Source organism: Lethenteron reissneri, chromosome 43, assembly GCF_015708825.2.
Source record: "Lethenteron reissneri isolate LAM-NWPU_2019-01 chromosome 43, ASM1570882v1, whole genome shotgun sequence".
In the NCBI taxonomy this organism is placed as follows: Eukaryota; Metazoa; Chordata; class Hyperoartia; order Petromyzontiformes; family Petromyzontidae; genus Lethenteron; species Lethenteron reissneri.
Genome location: NC_083821.1, coordinates 4,628,741 through 4,648,856, shown reverse-complemented (window position 1 = coordinate 4,648,856; position 20,116 = coordinate 4,628,741). Strand labels below are relative to the sequence as shown.

The 20,116-nt window shown below is 48.3% G+C and overlaps 1 protein-coding gene across 4 annotated transcripts in view; it reads left to right on the top strand.

Annotated features, from left to right (window-relative positions):
* Positions 1–299: 299 nt before the first annotated feature.
* The window catches only part of LOC133353381 (extracellular sulfatase Sulf-2-like), a 155,816-nt gene continuing 135,999 nt past the window's right edge, over positions 300–20,116 (top strand). For 3 of the 4 annotated variants that reach the window (XM_061569588.1, XM_061569584.1, XM_061569589.1), the window contains exon 1: positions 301–454. The gene's annotated coding sequence lies outside the window, so the exon portion shown is untranslated. Of the gene's footprint in view, positions 455–20,116 lie in introns of all 4 variants that reach the window. The other variant, XM_061569590.1, reaches the window with a different exon arrangement.

Sequence of the window (20,116 nt, the reverse complement as noted above, 5' to 3'; positions counted from 1 at the left end):
TGTTAGCGAGCACCTATGAAGGCCGGAACGGCAAACGAGTGGCCAGCACCACGCGCGACCGCCTTTGTCTCCCGAGTGTCGATGTTAACGCACCGCACCAGGTGCTCATTTGAGGCCGAGTCGACCTAGATGAGGCCCAGGACCGGTTCAGAGAATCGTCACCGGTGTTGGCCGCGAAGCGGGGATCGAACCCGGGTCTGGTCGCCCGGGTTCGCAGCTCAGCGCGCTAACCGTTGCGCCACCGCTCCCCCCCCCCCACCCACTCACTCTGGCAGGCACACCCACCATCGCACTCCCACATCCCCATCCACTGAACCTTACTATAACAGCGCCCAGCATACCCACCTCGGCAGCACACACACACACAGAGAGAGAGAGAGGCTCCAACCACACTCAAGCGAGCACAAGGCAAAGACATCTCACACACCGCCCCAGCCTTGCTGCCCTGCCTCTGGTAAGTTTATCCTAAGGCTGCGTGCAACAGCAACCGATGCCAGCCCCCAGCCCTTTGAGCAATCTCGTATTTTTTTGCTAATGCTTAGGAGGGAGTAGCGGTCATTGTATTATGCGCACACACACACGCGCACAATCATTGCCTGCGCTCTGCGCTGCGCTCGGCTGTGCGAGTCGCCTCGCCTCCCTTCAAGATAACAGACGTGGCAGGGTGCAGTTTAACCCGTGCGTGTGCGCCAGCCGTATGTAAGCATTAGCGCTACATAGATGTGTGCGTGCAGGTGCGTATGTATATATGTGTGTATGTATATACGTTTATGTGCTTAGCGGCAGGGTAGTGGATTTTTCGTCGCTGCGCTACGAACCTGGCGAGCCGAGTTCGATTCCCGCTCGCCGGTCCATGGAATGACAACGGTAGCTGGTGATGTGTGTAAACATCGGCATTGGGGATACAAAAGCGGCTGGACACCCCCCCCCCACCTCACCCTCGTGTGCCGTGCCGGCCTTCATAGGTGCTCGCTAACAGCACTTGCCCAGACAGTCTGTTAAGGCTACGTGGGGGGGGGGGGATCTTTGTCTTTTGTGTGTACGTGTGCTTTGTGCGGTATACGCGTGATGACCAGTGTGGTGAAGTATGGTGAACTCTCCACGACCCTTCAGTTGGATTGACAAAAGGGCTCTTAACATTAATTGTATATGCCCGTGTGTGTGTACGTAGCATCGCTGTACATGGATATATATATGTGGATTAGGGCTGCATCATTCGTATGTAATCGTAACATTTTAGATGTATGGAGCAGAGCGCCACGCATCATACAAACGGAGGACACAAAATGAGACAGTAATTGGGAAGGAAATGACTGAAGGGACAAGATAATGTGCCAATGTAAACTCTTGTACCCACTAGTTTACATCTCACATGGATTTGCATATACACGTGTGTGTGCGTGTGATTGCCATATGCAAGTTGAACTCTAGCCCGAGTGGACTTTTGAGCTGACATATTCTGCCACTATATATATAGCATAGCTACAATCAATATGCGTATGACATTACCACCGGCAGTTTATACTTTCACGTGCCTCATCCTAAGCGTGGGTTGCGCCGCGGTGTTGAGATGTTAACTGCCTCGCCTGGTATCCAGGTGGTCGTGGGTTCGATCCCGACCTTGTTCGCCTGCTGCTGAATATTTGGAGTTTGCGTGCCCCTCTCCCCGTGGACGCGTGGATTTTTGTCCGGGTCCTTCGTTCAGCTATCGTTTGTGGCCAAGTCGCTTCTGAAAATGAACTATGTAGATCAGTGGGGCCTTGCAAAATATTAATGTTTCAGAATTTAACAGCGTAGTAATGCGACTATAGTGTGCGCGCGTGTGTATGCATGCGTGTGTTAAAGATCTATCGAGGCACTAGTGGAGGGGTTTATTTGTCTATTTCCCACGTTGGCTAGCATCTTGGAAGAGGTGGGAACACACACGGAATCTTCCCATCAACGAATAATGGTTGTGTCCAGTCGAGCACAGTCCTGCTGGGTGGACAGAGATTGGTTGGGGGGGGGGGGATTCTATATACTTCGACCTTTGCTTCAACTACCGCGGGCTTGGAGAACGAATGGAGCTGACAACCTCTGCATTGCCATTCTGCTAACCATCACCAACATGCCGCTGTACAGGTGATTTGTGGACGGGGGGTTAGCGCGCTGCGCTACGAATCTGCTGACTCGAGTTCGATTCACGGCCAACGCCAGTGACGATTATCCGAACCGGTTCTGGGCCTCCCCGAGGTCGACTCAGCCTCGATTGAGTGCCCGGTGCGGTGTGTAAATGTCGCCACTGGGGAGACAAAGGCGGCCAGGCGTGGTTCTGGCCACACGCACCCCTCGTGTGCCGTGCCAGCCGTAATAGGTGCTCGCTAACAGCACTTGCCCCTACAGCCTGTTAAACCCTACATTGGGATCTTTGTCTATACCGTGCCATCCTCTGCTTGGTATGTGCTCTGTCGATATGTGTGTGTGTGTACATGCGCTCACGTGCGTGCGCATGATTGTACATGCATATTGTAAAGTCCGGTACATATGCAAAGTGGTAATATATGAATGCGTACGGTACAAGAGAACACGTGTCGCCTGCGCTTTTGGCCATGAGTGCCAAGTTGGCTCATGGCCGACAACAGCTGTTTTGGGAGAAATATTAATAATAAACCACTGCCTGGCTTGGGGTGCCTGTATCGTAAGCATGCTCTACATTCATGGGATGTATGCGGCACCGTGCGTTCATGTGCACATGCACATAGATGCCAGATGTCTTGCCATCGCGTGTTTTATAACGGTAGAGCGACAAGGCTTGTAGCACTTTGAAAAGTCGTACGTATGCATGTCGAACTTCTTTCGCACCGTATGTAGCCAGCCGTGCTCAATCGGAGGTAGCGTGGAAGTTTGTCATTAACTTCGATTTCGCTTTTCGTGATATCGTGTTTAAACATGAGAATTAAAATTGATAAGCATGGTGAATTTGCAATGGAGTGCGTGGCACTTTGCGACGTATGGCGCGAAAGAAGTTCAGCATACATGCATATACGTACCGAAAGGAATTGGATGCACAAAGGGGTACCGACCCCAAAACGAAAACATCAGACCTTGATCCAGCTCCAGACACATAATGCGGTAATGTCTCTTCACTTACGCCGCTGCTCCGTAAGTCTGAGACTACCGATGACTCTTTAGGCAATAATAGTCCCAATTACTGCTGATGCTTGTATCCTGCTTTAAAGACTAAAGACATTCAGTCCACAAGGATGTGTTGTCATTGATCTATATGCCGAGTTAATGCAATCAACACTAATGACAACCAGAAACGATGATCACTGGAAATACACGGTGGTGTACGACTGTGAAAAAAAAATATGTGACCATCAGATTTGGAAATTGGTAATTACGCATGACAAATATGTGAGGTTTGAAAGTTGAGAATATTAGTCTAAGCTTGAGCCCAACCCTTACCAATCTCTACGCGCGCATTGAGATTGATTCTAAGCAACATCATTACGTCTCGTTTGTAAAAAATGTTTAAAAATTCAACTGGCATCTCCTCTCTTCCCTTCCCGATCGACCCCTCTACGGAGTCCACAAACTTCAGGCAGCGACATCAATCAGCAGTCTCCTCCACTGCCGCCCATCGCCATCATCACATCACATCCGTCGCTGACGATTGACCTGCCGTTCCCCGCCTCTCTATAGAACCTCTGCGTCCGCTCCTATCAGCCTGTCTTTTTATCTCAGTCGCCCTCTGCCGCTGCTTCCTTCCACCGAGCATTGCTATTGCTTGACTCCTTATTTCCTGTCCATTCGTCTCACACGAGCACACCTTTGGGTAGCTCTTGCCACCTACAATTAGCACGGTTGGCTACGTACGGTTCGAAATAAGTTCAACAACAACAACCACCGCCATTCGCCACTAAGTGGCGGTGATGTCACCACGACGCTTGTGCCAGGCTATGTGCACGTTGAGGCCACGTGAAGTGTCGATCGCCCGCCGGCAGGAGGTCACGGGGCAGACCCAGCAGGTGCCACGGGTCGACTGAGATGACTGGCCAATGCACCACCTGTGCCCCCTACACACGCATACGTAGATGCCGTGTGGCAATCCACCTTCTTCAATTCTATCAGTTAGCATATTGTTGGCTTATAAACGGAAATGCATTGATTCTTACACCTTGCGATGCGATGCGTGTAAAACAAACCTAAAATAAAAATCCATCAAGAGGTCATTGAATTGATTTCATCGTGACACCCGCCAAATGATCCCATGCGGTGGATCGTTAACGTGCGAGATTTCGAGTCGGGGCCCGATAGGAGCAAGTGAAGAAGATCGTCTGACACGAGCTTTATTTCACTCGCGACGCTTACGTTTCATTCCTCGGGACGTAAAGGTACTTTCACGCGTAATGAATAGAAAATGTACACGCGTTTCGATTTAAAGCTTTCGTGACTGCAGGGATTCATCTTCTTGGTTCTTTCGGTAAAGTCACGTAGAAGGGAAGTAATAAAATAATAAAAATAAAACATATTTATTATTTTATTATGTTTTATTTTTATTATTTTATTACTTCCCTTCTACGTGACTTTACCGAAAGAACCAAGAAGATGTACACGCGTTGTTACACCTGAAAGGAACCCGTGATAATAACTGTCTTTCAATAAAGGATATAGTTTTTGTTTTATATGTGAGTCCCTGTAATCCGCTATATTGTTTGTTCAAAATAATGAATGTAATCATTTAGAGCCCATTGGTGGATGAAGGTGCCTCCGCATGCTGTTTCAGTCGTGTATGGGTTGTGTGAGGCATACTTCACCGCGCTGGTCAGCGCAGGTTGATCTAGGTGGGGACACGTGACCAACTGAGATGTCGTACACGACTGATGTTAACCTCGACAAATTCGGAGCGTGGTGGAACTAGACACTGCGTCACTTGGATCACGTTAGAGGTCTGGCATCATGTGCTGAAAATACGGATACACAACATATTGCACTTCAGTATTTGGGTTATACCCACAAGGTTTATTTTTGTTGAACCAAGTAAAAACTCAACAGACTCGGAAAGAGGTCTCATTTTCAAGAGTGACCTGCGATGTTAGCCAGCATTTTTTTACGTGGGAGATGCATGCCTCTGTGCGTGCAATCTCAATCGAGCAATTTGCGACCCCCGGTTCGTTTGGGAAGCTCACACCGGCACACAAATGGCCTGCTCTTGCGAACGACGTCAGGGGGATCCGCTGTGAGTGAAGCAGATGGCGCGTAGCGGTATTATTGCGGTTATTACACCCGCTGTAATAATCGGGGCGGGCCGCTCGATTCGAACCGCGAACCTCTGCAACGTGCAGGAAAACCTTCTGCCACGGGGCCACGTCACCGTCCCATTGAATCGCATATTTATTCAGGGGTTACATAATTCATGAGTCTCTCACTGTAAATCACTCAGTATTTTGCTCCTATCTTCTTCGTTCTTTCAGTAAAGTCACGTCGAAGGGAAATAATACAATTTAAAAAATTAAACATAATAATATAATATAATAATATAATATAATTAAATAATATTCTATTTTATATATATATATATATATTTTCCCTTCTACGTGACTTTACCGAAAGAGCCAAGAAGATGAATCCCTGCAGTCACGAAAGCTTTAAATCTAAATTTTGCTCCGAGCGGAACTGTTCAGTTATTACAATGGTAATAAGATGTTAAAACACCAGAATCAATTTTTTTCAAGAAATCCTGTTTCACTGGTGATTACAACGAGCTTCATCAGGCGATTTGGCAGAAATGTGAATAATTCCTCCTGCTTCGGTTTGTCTACTTAAAAACAAAACTGTGAAATTAAGCACGCGCTTTGCTTGCTGAACTCTTCTTCGCAAGCATGTTTATATACGGAGCATGGTTCATGGTCAAAGTAAGTGAAAGTGATTTCCTGCTGAAATGGGCATGGATGTAGTGGCATTTATCTCCTATTCCCATCACCCTGAGTCAATGGTGGCAAGTCCTGCATTGTTATGCTAAGCTCCCACAAAGTGGTTGTGACTCGTGCATTTCACTGCACAGATAGTCCGTTGGGAAATCGGCAACTCATTCATTGGAATGGATGTAAGCCGAATGAAAGCACGTTCATTCTTTAGAACTGCTTTTTCTGTTCACTTGTCCTTCCCCCGCACCTCCGATATGATTTGCACGGTTGGCTACGTACATGCTCTTTGGTTCTTTCGGTAAAGTCACGTAGTTAAGAAATAAAATAAAATAAATAAAATATTATTATTTTTATTTAAAAAATATATTTTCCCGAAATAACCAAAGAGTATGGATTCCTGCAGTCACGAAAGCTTCAAATCAAGATTGGCTACGTACAGTGTGAGAGAAGTTCAACGTACATACACACGTGAATACGTTCATAGAGACGTGCAGTACATTGTGTTTAAAATAAGACACAAATGTGTAAGAAGCGCACAGCCATTTGCGGCATTTGCTAAACACACTATTAGCATTTCCCGAAGAAGTGAATTGGAGTCATCTTGTCTTAGATCGCCATTAAAATACATTTGAGCAAATGTGACCGACTGACAGCAGCAGTGATGCAGCGATAGACAACAGCGGACTGGTTTCACAGTAATTAGGACTCATCAGCGCAGTACAGTCACCAATATTCACTGCTGCAAAGTGTGCCCCTGAGAACCCATATACAATGTGGGATCCCCTCGTACGGGCTGTGGGGCTCATTTAAATACCGAGTGTTGATCAAACTGAAGACCTTTGAACAAAGGAAAAAAATTAGCTGCAACTAAGCTGATAACGGCGCTTTTAAATGCTTACATATTTGTAAAGTTTCCAACAATATTTTTTGGCAACGCAGCTGGCCATGAAACAAAAAAGGCTGTGCATGCAAGCCTGCGTATGCATACGCTTATCATGGTGGTCTTAGCAGGAGGCTTGCCGACAGAACTCTGTCCAACAGTCAAACGAGATCATTGGGGGATCTTTGCCTTCGGTGTGTGAGTGCGCGGAGCGATGGCACACTGCACGATGAACCCGAGTTAGATTCCCAGCCACGGTTAAGATCGTTGGAGATCGGTATCTGAACCAGTCATCCTGGGGCTTCCTCCACATTTATCGATTTTCTCGTCCCGCCAATGTACGGAGGCCGCTGGAGACACACATTTCCCGGAGGTCGACGAAGCCTTCAATGATTAATATGGGACCTTTCTTGCCAGTATTCAAATATAACAATAATGTTTAACCCTTTTCTGGCAATCAAGCGGTTGTGTTAAGATGTTAAAAACCAAACACACGTACTTGTGGTGAACATGCAAACAAAAACACACATGCTGCTGATAATATATGAAGCATTGTCTTTGCAACTGATTGGTCCGCACCAGAGACAGCTTTCTTTTGTGCCTTGCTTCAAAGTGTTAGACCAGAGGGCGCCAAAAGGCGAACAGCACAAAGACAATGCCACCATTAGGACATTTATAGCTCGGGGTGAAAAACAGGATTCCTTGAAATAGGATTCTGTTTGGCATTTTAACATCTTAACACAACTGCTGTGTTGCCAGAAAGGGTAAAACCTATTGTTATATCTTAAATTAGTACTTGGTGCTGTGTCTGAACATCAGCAGCACTGGGGGTGGAAAGGCGTGGTGTTGGCCATGCACTAGGGCTGAACGATTAATCGATTTAAAATCGAAATCGCAATTTGAAACAATGCGATTAGCAAATCGCAAAGGCTGCGATTTTTTGCGATTTGAAAAGTCCTGTTACTTTCTTATTGGAATTGTTTTATTTTTGATTATTATAACTTTATTTATTTAAGTTAACAATTATTCTGTGTTTGATTGTTCTATTTCAATTATAACATTTTAATAAATACATGTTGATAGCAATTCATATATTTTAAGTTGCATTAGAATATATATAGCAGTTCATATGTTTATAGTATCATGTGGTAATGCTCCATCACATGTTTTAAATCGATTACACAGTGAATATTGAACTGAAGCTTGACTTGTAAAATGTTAATCGCAAATCAAATCGCAATCGCATTATCTGTCGGAAAAATCGCAATCAGATATTTTCCCCAAATCGTACAACCCTACCATGCACCCTCTCGCGTTGCGTGCCCGTCTTCAGAAGCGCTGCTAGCGCGCAGCATTTTTTATTTTACATTTCCGCGGGGATAGTTGTGTGTTGCGTGTGCCTACCACCTCTTACGCACGGCATCGCAGATCCCCTAGTCCCAGGGTATTTTCATAGGTAATGGCTCAGCCACTTGAGTTAACAGTGCCTTTAGCCAGGCAGATTTACGCTAGGCTCTTCGGCTCAATTAAAGGCACACTTGTGCACGTGCCCGCTTTCAGCTGATCCGCCGTATCAAGTGCTTTGGTGATGCGGAATTTTAATGATGCTTGTGATGTTATTGCAAGCATTGTATGGCTTTAAGATCATTTTAATGAGTGGTGCTCACTGTTCATATCATACGGGGTTTTAAAATATATAATTCAGTTTACACTTGTATAACTGTACATCCAATAAGACACGTGTTAATTTATTATTAGAGCTTGACTTAAAGCTTTCATCACTGCAGGAATTCATATTCTTGGGTCTTTCGGTAAAGTCACGTAGATAGGCTTAAAGAAAATAACAGAAAATTATTTTTTTGGTTATTTTTTCTTTTTCTTTGAACCTGTCTACGTGATTTTACCGAAAGACCCAAGAATATTATGAGAGCTGTTTGAACGTCGCTTTCCCTTTTCATACAATGCTAAAGATGTTCGTTTGCAGTATTCTCTATATATGTATTGCATGGAGCGGTGGTGCGGTGGACAGAGCCTGCTAACCCGAGTTTGATCTCCAGTCACGGCTCTCTTTGGCGCTGAACGGTATCTGTCGCTGTTTCTGCACCCTCTCTTCGCCAAGCTGCGCTCAACAGCGCAGTGAATAATCTCCAAACAACCACCACGATGACAGTGGTAAAGGGAGGTGGGGGATAGTCCTTCATCCAGCAGTGGATTGTCAAATGGCTGTAATAAAACATTAGTCTGATTATGTATACATCTTCTCAAGAATGTAATGGGACGAACATCACAATGCTGTTCAAGCCTCGTTAATAAAGGGTCCTAAGGCATCTTCTTGGTTCTTTCGGTAAAGTCACGTAGAATTTAAATAATAAAATAATAAAATAAAACATAATAAAATAATTATGTTTAATTTTTTTATTGTTATATTCTGTTATTATTTCAAAAATATGCCTTAGGACCAAATTTCGATTTAAAGCTTTCGTGACTGCAGGAATTCATCTTCTTGGTTCTTTCAGTAAAGTCACGTAGAATGTAAATAATAAAATAATAAAAATAAAACATAATTATTTTATTATGTTTTATTTTCATTATTTTATTATGTTTTATTTTCATTATTTTATTATTTCCATTATATGTGACTTTACCTGAAAGAACCAAGAAGATGAATTCCTGCAGTCACGAAAGCTTTAAATCGAAATTAGGTCCTAAGGCATATTTTTGAAATAATAACAGAATATAACAATAAAAAAACACATTCATGCTTATATATAATCCGATGTATACTATTTGTTGAAGTCTACTTCGTAGTACGAACATATTCAAAATGAATTTCTCTTTCGTTGCGTGCGTCTTGCGCGTTCGCACCGCACGCAGCCCGACCGATTAGCGCGGTCGGCTACGCACGGGGCGGAAGAACGCACGCACGCCGCCTACGCACGTGCACCCGTCACGTGAATACCGTCCGCCGGGGCACAGGTCAGATTTACTGCACTCGTCATGTAGCCTGTAATTATTAAACACACAAAGTATATTGTGGCCGCGGAGTTTATGTGAAATCAATGGGCCTGTCTCGGCGCTTCCACGAGACGATGTACGGTGCATGGAGCAGGCGGCAAAGAAAGCCGTTCAGCGGAGGGCGGCCAATGAATTTGACGTCCCTTTGGTGCCATGTCCATCGCGCGAGGCCCAGATTGGGGAGTAGGCGCAAAACGAGAGCCGTTCGTTTCCCGTGAAATCACGTGCGCGGATTACGCGAGGAGGCAGGGAACGTCCGTCCGGTCAAACCCGGCGGACGCGGCCCAAACTCTGCCCACTTGGGTGTGAATCACGCGGGCGAAAGTCACGGTGACCGGACCGCGACTGTTGGGGCTACACGGTGGTAACAAGCAAAAAATACACATCCTATCTGCATCGATGCGTGGGGGCAAAGCGTGATGTTGGCACATCTTTCAAAAAAAAATTACAACTCAACGTGAGCCCCGGTAGCAAAGTGCCAATCACAGAATGGAGGAGGGGAGGGGGGGAGAAATTTCCGTGAACAGCAACAGCGGCAGGCCGAGTTCGGTGCGATGGACTGAATGAAATGGGGGTGGGGGGGGGGGGAACTGGGTTCAATGCCCTACCCAGGTGGGGGCCACTAGTAATGGACATGAACGTTTATATGGGGAGAGGGAATGATGTTGGCAACATCATTTTATCTACCACCTACCCGCAAACATTGACTTCTGGTATCCGAAATGTTACCGCAGACAAACACACCAATTGTCAAAGGTTAAGGTCCAGCAGCAGTGGTGGAGATTGTGCATTGCCTATGGCAGGTGACAATGATGTGACCAGTACCGTGTTCTCCATATTCCGAGATGCTCCGAAAAGTAAAGACCACACCCCACGCTTGTGCCCGGTGTCAATAAAGTTATTCAAATCTGGTCACACGCAAACCAGATTATAAGACGCAACCCACACCTTCTGATTTGAAACACATGGAATCAAGTGCCCTTTGTAATCCACGAAATAGGTAAATACCATGGTTAGCCTGGCATCATGGGTCATTCGATTCAGCGTCCAAGACACTGCTGCTCTTCGACATTTCACGCTCCCTAGTGACAAGAGCAACGGGCATCGTTCTGGAATATTGACACCTCGGTCACATGCTCATTTGCGGTTTGTGGAGGCCTCTTGCTCATGATCTTGACTCTCGTGAGGGCACGCGTCTGCTGTTACGTTCGCAGAGGAACGCTCGTTACTCATGGGCCGTGTGGGGAATCTGCGCCCTTTGAGTTGCAGCCAGGAGCAGAGACATCGTTCCTCCAACCTCCTCCACCCACCTCGTCGCTCCTCCGCTTTCCACGTCCACCATCCTCCCTCTCCCAGTCTCCACCTCCTCCATCCGTTCTACCCTCCTGCAGTCTCCACACTCCTTCTCTCTCCTTGTTATTCCTCCTCCATCTCTCATTCTCTCTCTTTTTTTTACGATCAGTGGAAACAAGAAGATGCTCGGTGTATTCGACACTTTGCTTCGTTCATCATTTCGTATTTTTTTTTATAACTTTGCTTTATGTAAACCCCCACCTCTCGCTCACTCTCTCGCTCACTCTCTCGCTCTCTCTCGTTCTGCACGCAGCCCTTCTCGCAGTCTGACGGCCTCCGACGGGTAGCTCATAACTGCATGCAGAGCTCCCCGTCATCTGCCACCGAGCACACGGCCTCCTCCATCGCCCACTGCTCCTTGAAGGCCGGCACGGCGTGGGTCAGCCACGCATGGCGGAACTCCAGCCCACACACCCTGGCTCCGACCAGAGCGCGGAAGATGCCCACGCTGCTGGCCAGACGTTTCCCCTCCAGGGCCCTCCTCTGCCTCCCTACTCCACCTCCCTCCTCGTCGCCCAGCGTTGTTGCTTGATAATAACTGCAAGTGATGTAAAGCGAGGCAGAGAGGAGAAGCGTATTGATTCAAGTCGAGCTTTGTCTATCGGGCATTGTGCTTTGGTTTCGTTGAGGCCGGCGGTGTTTGCAGAGTTGGTGGGGGGTGGGGGACAGGGGAGGAGGGAGGGGTGGTGGGGGACACCGAGAGGAAGGAACGGAGCTCAAATGACACTTGGCCCGATGTTGGCTGGGAATCTCAGTGGGTGGGTGGTGAGCACGGTGGGGGGGGGGGGGACTGGGCTTATTGATTTATCTCAATATTGATCGCGCCGCACACGATAAACGCAAGGTTTTAATGGCATCAAGGGCGGGCGGCTGGGGATCGATGAGAAGTAACGGCGGGCTCGGTGGCTCTCTCGACCGAGAGAATTTTACGATGCTACGCGCGTGGGGCGCCTGTTGCTTTGCGGATTTGCCAAACAACAACAACAACAAAAAAACGCGGAAACTAAATAAAAAATTCGTCGGCACGACAGACCCTACATAACGAGGCCTTCCTGTACCAGTACATAGCGGCGTGTTCTGCATGAACGATATCATCCAGTTGACTTAAGGAATTATAATTGGACAGCGACATGTTTGGCAACGTGTTCAGATTTTTTTTTATGTACAGACGGGGTTTTTTTCGTTGCTTTAATTGGAAGCTTCAGAGATGAGCTGCATCCTAGGGGGGGGGGGGGCTCTCTTCGCTGGGGGGGGGGGGGGGCGGCGTGGAGGTTTAGACTCTACAAATCGTAGCGCAGTGTGTGTGTGTCTAGTGTCATGTCTTACGTTGGGAGCCTATCACAGTGGTGCGTGCACCGCGTTACGAACCCGGCGACCCGATTTCGGTTCCCGATAGCAATGGCGGATGTCTGAGCTGGCCACGCTCCTGGGCCTCCCCTAGGTTGACTCGGCCTTAAATAAGCACATGGCGCTGTGTGCGAAACAATCGCGTAGTTGCTAGTCAACAACCCACCTTCTCGTGTGCCGTGCCAGCCTGTAAAGGTGCTCGCTAACGGCGCTTGATCCCAATATGTACATGAGAGGCTATATGGGGGAATCCTTGCAGTTTCATCGATCGAGCTGAAACAGCTGTATAATTCCAATGCTTTAATAATGGATGATGCCTGCATATACTGTGCATGTAAACACATCAGTACGCATTCGTGTACGCGTGTGTGTGCGTTTCAGTCAACTGTTATAAAATCCAATTACCCCCGTAATTGAGCAGGGCGGAATTTTTTGAACATCCACCACAACGACTTTTTTTTTACCAGCGAGGAGACATTTTTTTCCAGTAGTGGGTTGGAGTAATGGCCTCGCAGCGAATTGCACAGCGCATTACGGGACTGCGATCTGAACGGCATGGTTGTTAATATTTCTCGGTAGCATAAATTAGTACAGTAAAACCTTGGATTGCGAAGCATAATTCGTTCTGGAAACGTGTTTGTAATCCAAAGCACTCGTATATCAAAGCACTCGTATATCAGTTGTGATCACGTGACGCTCGGCAGACAAAGCATATACACGTACTACTCGTATTGCAAGACCTCGCTCGTTTATCAAATTACTTTTTAAAATGTGCTCGTCTTGCAAAACACTCGGAGACCAAGTTACTCGCAATCCAAGGTTTTACTGTATTTTAAATGTATAATAATAATGATGATGATGAATTAATGTTAACTTGTAACACGCAACCACTTACTCTCGACACGCGAGAGAGAAAGAGAACAACGCAAGCAGCCACGGTGGTGAGCCCGGCACTACCAACAATTGCCCAAGCTCTGTAGTTCCCTATATGTTCAGATGTTTTCATATCATTAATGAGTGTTGGCATACACGTGAGAGCGAAGTGGAAAAAGCCCACGCATCCGAGGTGGGCAACACTCTTATTCCCTTCCAAACAGATGGAAACAGCTGGAGATTAGTCCACGCGGGGATTTACCGCATTGCCTTGGTGCGTAAGTGTATGTCACCTCCTCAGTCAGTTGTTACGATCATTGTGGATTTGTGAAAATTGAGGTCTCAGATCCCATCTTCTGGCCGCCGGGTTCGAAGTGCAGTGCGCTCACGATTGTGCCACCGCCACACAAACCCCATTCCATCGCCAAATCCCACATTAAACACAACATATTCCGTGTCATGTTCCGTGAGTGCGTGCAAGTGTGTGGTTAGGGCAACTGCCACCTCCGATCTAGTGCGGTTGGCGACGTACGGTGCGAAAGAAGTCAAACGCACACCCACACGAACCCGGCAAACCTGAATTCGATTGCCGCTGCTGGGCCTCCCCTAGGTCGGCTCAGCCTTAAACAAAAGTACCTGGTGCGGTGTGTAAACATCAGCACTGGGGAGACCGATGCGGCCACCCACTCGCTCCTTTCGTGTCCCTTGTCGACCTTAATAGGTGCTCGCTAACAGCACTTGCCCCAACGGTCTGTTAAGGCTATGGGGGGGTGAATCTTTGTCATATGTGTGTCTCTCTGATCGTGTTTTTTTTTTCTCCCCAACCAATCTCATCACCTGTCTGCCCATCCACGTGTATAATGACGTGAAAGCAACGACTGAAAGCAAGCCTGGTGACCTGTACATCTCTCCTCTGCCAATGCCCCTTTGCTTGTTTGTTTTGAAATGAAATCAGACTGGCCCACGGATAAGTTGTATTCCCTAAACCGCGAGCCGCGCCGTGCTTCAAAAGGAGATTCGTTGAATGTCCTCCCCCTGTGTCCACGAGGATGATGGAAGCGTGGTCTCTCCCTTTGTAAATGCGCGCTTTCTCTCCCGTGTGTGTGAGGACGGGAGGGATGGAGAGAGAATGAGTGTCAAAGGAAGACACAGCAAGACGGAGAGAGAAAGGGATAGGAGGGAGCTGAATATTTCAATTGAAGCTGCATAGGGATGATTTCCTAACAGCCCTGCATGGAGGGAGGGTGGGTTGTGGGTGGTTGCAGACTGTGCGTGTGTGCGTGGAGCGGTAGTGTAGCGGTAGGCGCGCTGCGCTATAAACCCGGCGACCCGGGTTCGATTCCCCGCTCACGAACAACACCCAGTGGCGATTATCTGAACCGGTCCTGGGCCTCCCCTAGGTCCACTCAACCTCAAATGAGTACCTGGTGCGGTGTGCAAAAATCATCGCCACTCGGGAGGCAAAAGGCGGTGGGCCGGGCGTGGTGCTGGCCACCCACCCCCTCGTGTGCCGTGCCGGCCTTCATAGGTGCTCGCTAACAGCACTTGCCCCAACCGTCTGTTACAGGCTATACTAGGTAGATATTAGTCTTTATTGGGGTGGTGGTTAGCGCACTGCGCTATGGACCCGGTGCCCCGAGCTCGTCGCCGTCAGTGGAAAACATCCGAGTCAATCCCGTGCCTCCCCGAGGTCACCTCGGCCTTAAAACGAGTTGCTTTTGGAGCACTTAAACATCAGCGACGGGGAGACAAAGGCGGCCGGGCGTGGTGCTGATCACACCACCTCCCCTTGTGCACCGTTTCGGCCGCTCGCTAACAGCACTGGCCCTAGCAGCGTGTGTTGGCTCTACATGGGGATACTTTTATTATGTCTAAAATATGTCTAATATACTTGGACTATACTTCTGCACAGTTTCAGTCCTTTCGTCAATCCACCGCTTGAGGAACGCCTCCCCAGGCCGTGTCGGTCACGGGGTTTGTTTGACCATACTTCACCATGCTGGTCACTTTACGGATTGTCGAAGGTGGAAGGGGGAGTGGGGGGGGGGGAATAATTGAGACACCAAGCGCCGGTCCAGACACCACTAAGCCGCTGGCTTCAGAAGCAGTGGCCGCGTTCGCTCAACGACTGCGCTCACCGCTCCTTTTACGAATAAAGTAAGAGGCCCTCTCTCGCCTTACAGTCGTTGCTGACAAGAATGCCACCCCACCTCCTCATCTTGGCTGGTGGTGACACGTGGTCACCAGCTCCGGTCCCCCTGCGGGCCTCGTTCCCAACGTGTGCTCAAGGAATGAATGAATGCATGAAATGTCAGCGGTCCGCCGTGATGTCCTTAACAACCTACGAGCACACCGGCACAGGCTATGTTTTATTTATACGGACGCAGTGGTCGCAATGTAAATGTAGAAGCCCTCACCCCCCCCCCCCCCCCCCCCCCCCAGTATATAAGCTGTTCGTCCTGCAACCCACGTTTCACTGCCGCTACCTCCCTTCTGCGGCGTTGGAATAGGTCACACGCGTGTCGTTTTTTTTCCGTGTTGAGAAGTGCTCGTGTATGGGGCGTAACCGTCGTGTATACTGGCCAATTTCGAGCCTATATATTTATATTTTAGTTCCAAAAGTATCTTGGTGACCAAACGTTTCGTGTGTAGTGCAGAAGGGCACGCATGGGAATTGACGCAATGCGAGATGCCAACGTTTTATAGGTTGAACCTGCCCGTCCATGCGTTTCATTCCACTCGACATCCCTGGTGTCAACTTCCTTAACTCGGATAATCCTCGAGGGTAAGGACGGGCTTGGAGGGGAGGAGAATATACATTTTTGCCTACTTGTAAAATAATAAATTGGTAGCTCATAATCAACGTTTTTGGGTTTAGATCGCGTTATTTATATGTCGTAACCCTCCACCACCCGACACGACCAATCAGTAAAAAAGTGTCACGTTGACAAAAGACAAATAGTTCACTGCTTAAGCCCACCGGTGTGTTGAAGCGTGAAACCACAACGAATTGCCCGATGATGCTGGATGCAATTACCAGCGAAACGTCGTACTCAAATTGTAAATGTTGTGGTTTCACGCTTTAACACACCGGTGGGCTAAAGTAGTGAACTATTTGTCTTTTGTCAACGTGACACTTTTTTACTGATTGGCCGTGTCGGGTGGTGGAGGGTTACGACACATTTATAAACAACGCGATCTAAACCCAAAAACGTTGATTATGAATAATATTGGTCGCGAAAACCTACGTGTTAAATTGGTAGCTGCTTGAGCTGCCCTTGTGATTGGTCACCGAGTCCGCGCAGAAGACGCAGTCTGCAAAGTACGCGCGGCGGCTCCAGTGCAGGCGGGCAGTGAACTCCGCCTCGGGTTTTGTAATCGAAGGCGCAGGTGATAGATTAATGGATTAATTATAGTGCACTGAGAAAGCCGCGGCGATGTGCAATGCACCAGTGGGCGGGCTGCTGGGCCCGTTGCCAGACCTGGCCTCGCGAGAGTCTGCGTTGATTTTATTGGTTGGAAAACCTGGGATGGAGCTCACTGCCGAAATGCCCTGGAGCCAACCGCCCATCGCACGTCCCCGGTGTCTCTCTCTCTCTCTCTGTGGGACATGACAACCACAGGCAAGGCCGCACATCAACAACATGTCTCCAAAATAAAGGCCGATGGCCCCTCGTAGCATTGTCGCGATTACTCTCGGCGTGTTTTTTGCGAAGAGTGCGCGTCGCGCCCGTCTCCCGGATGAGCGGTTTCGCACGCGTGTGCTTTGGGCGAGCCTCGAGCTTTGCTGGTGCTGCTGCTGGCGGTGGTGCCGGGTGGTGGTCGATGTGGATATTTTAGTCCGCGGCCGCTTGGCGGTCTGTTTGCTCGCATCGCCTTGCGGCCGGAGGATTTGACTACGCAATTACACGGCGGTCGCACGTCTCCCCTGGAGATGAATGCAGTTCTGAAGATGCGCGGTTCTGCTTGGCAACACCGGTAGTGGGGGCCCCGAACGGGGTGGGTGGGCGGGTTGGGTGAATGCTGTGGATGGGAGAACGGAGAGCTGGCTGGATGGGTGGATAGCTGGAAGGGTGGGTGTATGGCTCGTTTGATGAATGGTTGCATACCTCGATGGATAGCTGGATGGCTGGACAAATGGCTGGTAAACTGGTCGTCCAGATGGATGGGTGGTTGGCTTCATGGAAGGTTGGCTTACTGGATGAATCAATGGCTGGCACAAAGGATAGTTCAATGTATGGCTTCATGGCTCAATTTATGGCTATTTGTATTGATATCTGGATGATTAGATGACTGGTGGACGAGCTGGATTACTGGACGGATGAATGGCTGGCAAGCTGGCAGTATGGATGATTGCATGGCAAGCGCCCAGGTTGGGTGGCTGGATGATTGGATGGCTGGGTGAGTAAATGGTCTGACTGATTATCTGGATGGGTGGATGGATCGATGGCTGGTTGGCTTGATAGATGGTTGTCGATCTGGATGGATGGCTGGCGAGATGGCTGAGTGGGGGAGGGTGCGATGCTAGGAGAGGTGGCATTCTCCTGCCAAACATGCAGACATTCTCAGACACGCCCGCACGGTTACCATATGCACAAATGCAGGACTCGTCAGGACAGATTATTCTTGGGGAGCATCTATCAGTCCACAGATGCACACATGAACGCATACATGAACGCATACATTAAAGCATACGTGTCAGCGATTTAAGATGCCGATTACTGTCCAGTGTTGTGCATTGCAGCCGGGAATAGGACGAGGGTTGTTTCTCTAACATACAAACACGGACATAAAAATATTCCTCGTACAGCCCGAACAGATTGTCCTTGCAAATGCTGTTAGCAAGCACCTAATTAAGGCTGGCACAGCACGCGAGGTGATGGGTGGCCAACCCTACGCCTCGCCGCTCTTGTTCCCTCGAGTGGCAATGTTTACGCACCGCACCAGGTATTAATTTGAGGCTGAGTCGACCTAGGGGAGGCCCAGGACCGGTTCAGATAATCGTCACCGGTGCCATGGACTGGTAATCGAGCTCGGGTCTGCCAAGGTTCGTAGCGCAACACGCTAACCGCTGCACCACCGCTCCCACAAAGACGTGTGCCGACCCACATAGGCACGCACATATGCACACAGGCTCAAAGCACTGCGTTTGCCTTGAAATGGCAGAAAGATTCTGACTTTGTGGCATTAAGGGCCCTGGTAATCCCATCACGGAACGCGGCTGAAAAGGAGCTAATTGGAGTCCACGGATGAAAGGTTGCAAATAAAACAAAACAAAGAACCCAGGGGCTTGGGATGCGGCAGAGAAAGAGATAGGGGGCGAAAAGCAAGCAGCAGAGAGCTCGCACAGCTTGCCCATTGAGCCATTTGTCAGCTGGTGAAGAGTGGCCTTTATGAAGGCGAGTGACTGATTGGTCCTTTGTTTTACTCCGAGTCTGCTGATGCCAGGGCTCTTCCTCGCCATCGACGCCACTCCTTATTCCGTGCTTGGAATTCACTGCATGCCCCCACCCCCCCCCCACGGAAATAGATGCAGTTCCCATCGTGCGCTAAGAGTGTGAAATAGCATACGATTAAAACATGTGGGTGGTTTGTTCTCCCTCCTAGCTGGCTTCATCGGCCGCGGTAAACACAACAGTTTTAGAACGCCATGGAGACGTTGCCGTTAATTTTGCCTTCTTAAAAAATAATACACACACCGTAGCTGATGTTTAGATTCATGGTCAATCCGCCGTATGGATGAATGACAGCCGGTATTCATCTTCTTGGTTCTTTCGGTAAAGTCACATAGAATGGAAATAATAAAATAATAAAAATAAAACATAATAAAATTATTCTCACGACGTTTCGGCCACAACGCAAGCAGCCGTCCTCAGGTGGAGAGCAGGTCTACTCGACAGACCTGCTCTCCACCTGAGGACGGCTGTGACTTTACCGAAAGAAACAAGAAGATGAATCCCTGCAGTCACGAAAGCTTTAAATCTAAATTTGACAGCCGGTATGTTGAGACTGATTGGCAGTGCAAGCAACGTAGCTGGCGGCTTTGCGTCATCCACCAGAGCTGGGCTCGCATTTTGTTCGCCAACAGCAGCAGCGGGGAGTCATCTCCTGGCACGAACGGCGGTTTCGATGAGCGAAGGCCACGACAAGTCTGAGACGCGACGTTTTCTTCAGCCCTTCCCCTCCCATCGCCTCGCCTCATATCTCCGTCATTCAATTCAAAGCAGCGCCCGCGTGCTGTTTTGAAGAGCCTCGGCGCTGCCACTGAGACATTTTTGGCACGGATTTCCAAAGTTTCGGTTCCCGGATCTGTCCCGTAACGTTAGTGGGGAATCAGCCGAAGCTCCAACTGATTGCTGCCCGAGTTTGAAGCGAAACGATAGGGTTGTCCCGATTTAATTTAAATTAAATTATGATCATTTTTTTCACGATATTCCGATAACTTATTTGATTCCCCCAGTTGCATTGTGCGTGTAGGTGGATGCGCTCTGGTGTACGCACTACAGTGTGGAAACAAATGTCTTCAACTTGCACTTTACTCACCCTAGCCTGCCATGAGTGTTGCATATGAGTGAAACTTTACAAGATATAATGTGTATAATGCACGTTGCTGTCCGTAGACACAAGGAATAATTGAATATTCAAACAAACGAAAATAAATGATGATGTCATGTAACCAACCATCGGTGCCACTAATTAGTCTGGAAAACATTCAGCAAAGCGTTTCAATGGGTAACAG